The following is a 7,403-nucleotide window of genomic DNA, read 5'->3' on the forward strand; positions in this document are numbered from 1 at the left end:
CATTTGGTTAACCATTTCTCTTGAAAACACTTTGTCTCTCCGCCAGAGACTAAGTCCAATTGGTTAACCATTTCTCGTGAAAACACTTTGTCTCTCCGCCAGAGACTAAGTCCAATTGGTTAACCATTTCTCTGGAAAACACTTTGCCTCTCTGCCAGAGACGAAGTCCATTTGGTTAACCATTTCTCTTGAAAACACTTTGTCTCTCCGCCAGAGACTAAGTCCAATTGGTTAACCATTTCTCGTGAAAACACTTTGTCTCTCCGCCAGAGACTAAGTCCAATTGGTTAACCATTTCTCTGGAAAACACTTTGCCTCTCTGCCAGAGACTAAGTCCAATTGGTTAACCATTTCTCAGGAAAACACTTTGCCTCTCTGCCAGAGACTAAGTCCAATTGGTTAACCATTTCTCGTGAGAACACTTTGCCTCTCTGCCAGAGACTAAGTCCAATTGGTTCACCATTTCTCTTGAAAACACTTTGTCTCTCCGCCAGAGACTAAGTCCAATTGGTTAACCATTTCTCTGGAAAACACTTTGCCTCTCTGCCAGAGACTAAGTCCAATTGGTTAACCATTTCTCAGGAAAACACTTTGCCTCTCTGCCAGAGACTAAGTCCAATTGGTTAACCATTTCTCGTGAAAACACTTTGTCTCTCCGCCAGAGACTAAGTCCAATTGGTTAATCATTTCTCAAGGCCACAATTTGCCTGCCGTTCAGAGACCAAGTCCAATTGGTTAACCATTTCTCTTGAAATCACTTTGCCTCTCTGCCAGAGACTAAGTCCAATTGGTTAACCATTTCTCTTGAAAACACTTTGCCTCTCTGCCAGAGACTAAGTCCATTTGGTTAACCATTTCTCTTGAAAACACTTTGTCTCTCCGCCAGAGACTAAGTCCAATTGGTTAACCATTTCTCTGGAAAACACTTTGCCTCTCTGCCAGAGACTAAGTCCAATTGGTTAACCATTTCTCAGGAAAACACTTTGCCTCTCTGCCAGAGACTAAGTCCAATTGGTTAACCATTTCTCGTGAGAACACTTTGCCTCTCTGCCAGAGACTAAGTCCAATTGGTTCACCATTTCTCTTGAAAACACTTTGTCTCTCCGCCAGAGACTAAGTCCAATTGGTTAACCATTTCTCTGGAAAACACTTTGCCTCTCTGCCAGAGACTAAGTCCAATTGGTTAACCATTTCTCTTGAAAACACTTTGCCTCTCTGCCAGAGACTAAGTCCAATTGGTTAACCATTTCTCGTGAAAACACTTTGCCTCTCTGCCAGAGACTAAGTCCAATTGGTTAATCATTTCTCAAGGCCACAATTTGCCTGCCGTTCAGAGACCAAGTCCAATTGGTTAACCATTTCTCTTGAAATCACTTTGCCTCTCTGCCAGAGACTAAGTCCAATTGGTTAACCATTTCTCTTGAAAACACTTTGCCTCTCTGCCAGAGACTAAGTCCATTTGGTTAACCATTTCTCTTGAAAACACTTTGTCTCTCCGCCAGAGACTAAGTCCAATTGGTTAACCATTTCTCTGGAAAACACTTTGCCTCTCTGCCAGAGACTAAGTCCAATTGGTTAACCATTTCTCAGGAAAACACTTTGCCTCTCTGCCAGAGACTAAGTCCAATTGGTTAACCATTTCTCGTGAGAACACTTTGCCTCTCTGCCAGAGACTAAGTCCAATTGGTTCACCATTTCTCTTGAAAACACTTTGTCTCTCCGCCAGAGACTAAGTCCAATTGGTTAACCATTTCTCTGGAAAACACTTTGCCTCTCTGCCAGAGACTAAGTCCAATTGGTTAACCATTTCTCTTGAAAACACTTTGCCTCTCTGCCAGAGACTAAGTCCAATTGGTTAACCATTTCTCGTGAAAACACTTTGCCTCTCTGCCAGAGACTAAGTCCAATTGGTTAACCATTTCTCAGTGGCACACCGAGGGCAATCTGTAACGTCTCGCGGGCCCGGGGGCCCCTTTGCACGGCCTGCCAATGCAATCCGAGGCGCACTGTCCTTCGTTTGGTTAACCATTTCTCAGGGGCACACCGAGGGCACCCTGCACTGTCTCGCGGGCCCGGAGGCCACTTTGCACGGCCTGCCAATGCAATCCGAGGTGCTTCGCCCTTGGCCGCCTTCCCGGCCGGCTTCGGGACGTTTCGGGGGCTCTCACCGGGGCAAATCCGGTCCCCCGGGCGATTAGGAGGCCTCCCCGGGCAGGCCCGGGCTTCAGGCCGCCGCTTTTCCATCCCGGCCGAAAGAGGCGAAAAATGCCGAAAATGGCCAAAAATGGCCGCCGGCAGGGCCTGTCGGTCGGTTTGGCGGCAGCCTGGGTCGGTCCCTGCAGACCTGGAGGCTCGAGAAGGTTTTTGGCGATGTCGACCGATTCTCGATTTGCCACCTCCTACTATTCTGCAGGTACCCCGCCAACCTCCCCTGCCAACAATTCCAACCGTAAGGTCGGGCGGTAGTCCTACCGTCCAGGAGGCCCCAAAGCCCGCAAAACGCCATTTTGCCCTTTCCTCATCGGGACTTCCGAGGGGAACTCATTAACCAGCTCCAGGAGTGGCATGCCAGAAAATGCAACTTGACCCGTCGCCGGGCAGATTCGCTACTCTCTGCGGGAATACCCCCACCGGGTGCCGGGTAAAGGCCTCGGATCTGACCTCATGGACTTCCGTCTGTGCACGGATTTTGCTCTCGCGGGCCCAAGAGCCACTTTGCCCGGCCTGCCAATGCAACCCGAGGTCCATTGTCCTCATTGGTTAACCATTTCTCGTGAAAACACTTTGCCTCTCTGCCAGAGACGAAGTCCAATTGGTTAACCATTTCTCGTGAAAACACTTTGTCTCTCCGCCAGAGACTAAGTCCAATTGGTTAACCATTTCTCAGGGGCTCACCGAGGGCAATCTGTAACGTCTCGCGGGCCCGGGGGCCCCTTTGCACGGCCTGCCAATGCAATCCGAGGCGCACTGTCCTTCGTTTGGTTAACCATTTCTCAGGGGCACACCGAGGGCACCCTGCATTGTCTCGCGGGCCCGGAGGCCACTTTGCACGGCCTGCCAATGCAATCCGAGGTGCTTCGTCCTTGGCCGCCTTCCCGGCCGGCTTCGGGACGTTTCCGGGGCTCTCACCGGGGCAAATCCGGTCCCCCGGGCGATTAGGAGGCCTCCCCGGGCAGGCCCGGGCTTCAGGCCGCCGCTTTTCCATCCCGGCCGAAAGAGGCGAAAAATGCCGAAAATGGCCAAAAATGGCCGCCGGCAGGGCCTGTCGGTCGGTTTGGCGGCAGCCTGGGTCGGTCCCTGCAGACCTGGAGGCTCGAGAAGGTTTTTGGCGATGTCGACCGATTCTCGATTTGCCACCTCCTACTATTCTGCAGGTACCCCGCCAACCTCCCCTGCCGACAATTCCAACCGTAAGGTCGGGCGGTAGTCCTACCGACGAAGAGGCCCCAAAGCCCGCAAAACGCCATTTTGCCCTTTCCTCATCGGGACTTCCGAGGGGAACTCATGAACCAGCTCCAGGAGTGGCATGCCAGAAATTGCAACTTGACCCGTCGCCGGGCGCACTCGCTGCTCTTTGCGGGAATACCCCCACCGGGCGCCGGGTAAGAGCCTCGGATCTGACCTCATGGGCTTCCGTCCTCGCACGGATTTTGCTCTCCCGGGCCCAGGGGCCACTTTCCCCGGCCTTGCGAAGGCAATCGGAGGTGCTTCGCCCTCGAAACCGCCTTCCCGGCCGGCTTCGGGACGTTTCCGGGGCAAATCCGGTCCCGCGGGCGAAGGGGAGCCTTCCCCGGGCACGCCCGGGCTTCAGGCCGCCGCTTTCCGTGACCTACCGAAAGACGCGAAAAATGCCGAAAATGGCCAAAAATGGCCGCCCGGCACGGCCTCGCGGTCGGTTTGGGGGCAGCCTGGGTCGGTCCCTGCAGACCTGGAGGCTCGAGAAGGCACTTGGCGATGTCGACCGATTCTCGATTTGCCACCTCCTACTATTCTGCAGGTACCCCGCCAACCTCCCCAGCCAACAAATCGCAAATGCCGATCGGCGGGTGACCGTCCGGTAGTCATGCCGACGAAGAGGCACCTAGGCCCCGCAAACGCTTCCAAATCCGACCCCATCCCGGACCGGTTCTTTTTTAAAAAAGGCTCCCAGGATTCCGGATTTTTTCCTGCCGCACTCGGGACCACCCGACGGACACGAAACCGGGAACCTTTCCCCGGTCCGACCCTCCTCGGCCCGGCCAGCCGACGCCGAAGCGGCCGACTGGTTAATGATTTCACCCTGCTCCGACGTGACGCGTTTTCCAACCGCGCATGCGCGGCTCTGCCACCCGAACCGCCCCCTCACGTGGGGGCTCTGGGTCCGCCCCCCGGCAGCCATTTCCTCCTGCCGGTCCGTTATTTTACGCCGTTTTTCGCCCTCCAGCCCTGCCGGAATGCTGCCTGCTCGCTGGTTAACCATTTCGCTCCCTGCACTTCGGCTTCTGCCCTGCTGGGGAAGCCCGCTGCTGCCTCTAACCGTACTCACGGGCGGGCGGCTCTCCTGCGCGGCCTCCGGCCACGCCCCCTCACCTGGTTTGCTGGGAACCCGCCCCCGGCAGCCTGTTACTCGTGCCGGTTCGGTCTTATCGGCCCTTTTTGCACCTTCCCTGCCTGCTGGCATGCTTCGGCTCACCGGTCAACCGGTTCCCCGTTCTCCACTTAGACTTTTGAGCTGCGGGGCTGGTCTGCCGCGAACTGCACCCGTATTACGGGGCGGGCGGCTCTACTGCCCGTACGGCTGCCCTGCCTGTTAACTGGTTAACCGTTTCCCCGTCCACTACTTCGTCCCTGGACCTGCCGGTGTGTTCTGCAGCTAACTGCACCCGTATTACGGGGCGGGACGCTCCGCTTACCGGCCGGCTGCCATGCCTGCTTAACTGGTCAACCATTTACTCACATATACTTAGCCCCTGGAGCTGCTGGGCTGGTCGGCGACCTAACTGCACCCTTGTTGCCGGGAGGTCGGCACTAATTGCCGGCCGGCCGGCTGCCCTGCCTGCTAACTGGTAAACCCTTTACCCACATGTACTTAGCCCCTGGATACTGATGGGCTGTTCTGCACCTAACTGCACCCTGATTAGCGGGCGGGCGGCTTTAATTGCCGGCCGGCTGCTCTGCCTGCTAACTGGTTAACCATTGACCCACATGTACTTAGCCCCTGGAAACAGAGGGGCTGTTCTGCACCTAACTGCACCCTTATTAGCGGGCGGACAGGCGGCCGGCTCTAATTACCGGCCGGCCGGCTGCCCTGCCTGCTAACTGGTTAACCATTTACCCACATGTACTTAGCCCCTGGAAACTGATGGGCTGTTCTGCACCTAACTGCACCCTTATTAGCGGGCGGACAGGCGGCCGGCTCTAATTACCGGCCGGCCGGCTGCCCTGCCTGCTAACTGGTTCACCATTTACCCACATGTCCTTAGCCCCTGGAAGCTGATGGGCTGTTCTGCACCTAACTGCACCCTTATTAGCGGGCGGGCGGCTGTAATTACCGGCCGGCTGCCCTGCCTGCTAACTGGTTAACCATTTACCCACATGTACTTAGCCCCTGGAAACTGATGGGCTGTCCTGCACCTAACTGCACCCTTATTAGCGGGCGGACAGGCGGCCGGCTCTAATTACCGGCCGGCCGGCTGCCCTGCCTTGCTAGCTGGTTAACCATTTACCCACATGTACTTAGCCCCTGGAAACTGATGGGCTGTTCTGCACCTAACTGCACCCTTATTAGTGGGCGGACAGGCGGCCGGCTCTAATTACCGGCCGGCCGGCTGCCCTGCCTGCTAACTGGTTAACCATTTACCCACATGTACTTAGCCCCTGGAAACTGATGGGCTGTCCTGCACCTAACTGCACCCTGATTAGCGGGCGGGCGGCTCTAATTGCCGGCCGGCTGCTCTGCCTGCTAACTGGTTCACCATTGACCCACATGTACTTAGCCCCTGGAAACTGATGGGCTGTCCTGCACCTAACTGCACCCTTATTAGCGGGCGGACAGGCGGCCGGCTGTAATTCCCGGCCGGCTGCGCTGCCTGCTAACTGGTTAACCATTTACCCACATGTACTTAGCCCCTGGAAACTGATGGGCTGTTCTGCAACTCACTGCACCCTTACTGGCGGGCGGACAGGCGGCCGGCTCTAATTACCGGCCGGCCAGCTGCCCTGCCTTGCTAACTGGTTAACCATTTACCCACATGTACTTAGCCCCTGGAAACTGATGGGCTGTTCTGCACCTAACTGCACCCTTATTAGCGGGCGGGCGGCTGTAATTACCGGCCGGCTGCCCTGCCTGCTAACTGGTTAACCTTTTACCCACATGTACTTAGCCCCTGGAAACTGATGGGCTGTTCTGCACCTAACTGCACCCTTACTAGCGGGCGGACAGGCGGCCGGCTCTAATTACCGGCCGGCCGGCTGCCCTGCCTTGCTAACTGGTTAACCATTTACCCACATGTACTTAGCCCCTGGAAACTGATGGGCTGTCCTGCACCTAACTGCACCCTTACTAGCGGGCGGGCGGCTGTAATTAGCGGCCGGCTGCCCTGCCTGCTAACTGGTTCATCATTTACCCACATGTACTTAGCCCCTGGAGCTGCTGGGCTGGTCGGCACCTAACTGCAGCCCTATGGCCGGGAGGTCGGCTCTAATTACCGGCCGGCTGCCCTGCCTGCTAACTGGTTAATCATTTACCCACATGTACTTAGCCCCTGGAGCTGCTGGGCTGGTCGGCACCTAACTGCACCCGTAATGGCCGGGAGGTCGGCTCTAATTACCGGCCGGCTGCCCTGCCTGCTAACTGGTTAACCATTTACCCACATGTACTTAGCCCCTGGAGCTGATGGGCTGTTCTGCACCGAACTGCACCCTGATTAGCGGGCGGGCGGCTCTAATTGCCGGCCGGCTGCCCTGCCTGCTAACTGGTTAACCATTTACCCGCATGTACTTAGCCCCTGGAGCTGCTGGGCTGGCCGGCACCTAACTGCACCCTTATCACCGGGCGGGCGGCTCTAATTACCGGCCGGCCGGCTGCCCTGCCTGCTAACTGGTTCACCATTTACCCACATGTACATAGCCCCTGGAGCTGCTGGGCTGGCCGGCACCTAACTGCACCCTTATCACCGGGCGGGCGGCTCTAATTACCGGCCGGCCGGCTGCCCTGCCTGCTAACTGGTTAACCATTTACCCACATGTACTTAGCCCCTGGAAAATGATGGGCTGTTCTGCACCTATCTGCACCCTGATTAGCGGGCGGGCGGCTCTAATTGCCGGCCGGCTGCTCTGCCTGCTGACTGGTTAACCATTTACCCACATGTCCTTAGCCCCTGGAAGCTGATGGGCTGTTCTGCACCTAACTGCACCCTGATTAG

Source organism: Cetorhinus maximus, unplaced genomic scaffold (assembly GCF_964194155.1).
Source record: "Cetorhinus maximus unplaced genomic scaffold, sCetMax3.hap1.1 HAP1_SCAFFOLD_1114, whole genome shotgun sequence".
In the NCBI taxonomy this organism is placed as follows: Eukaryota; Metazoa; Chordata; class Chondrichthyes; order Lamniformes; family Cetorhinidae; genus Cetorhinus; species Cetorhinus maximus.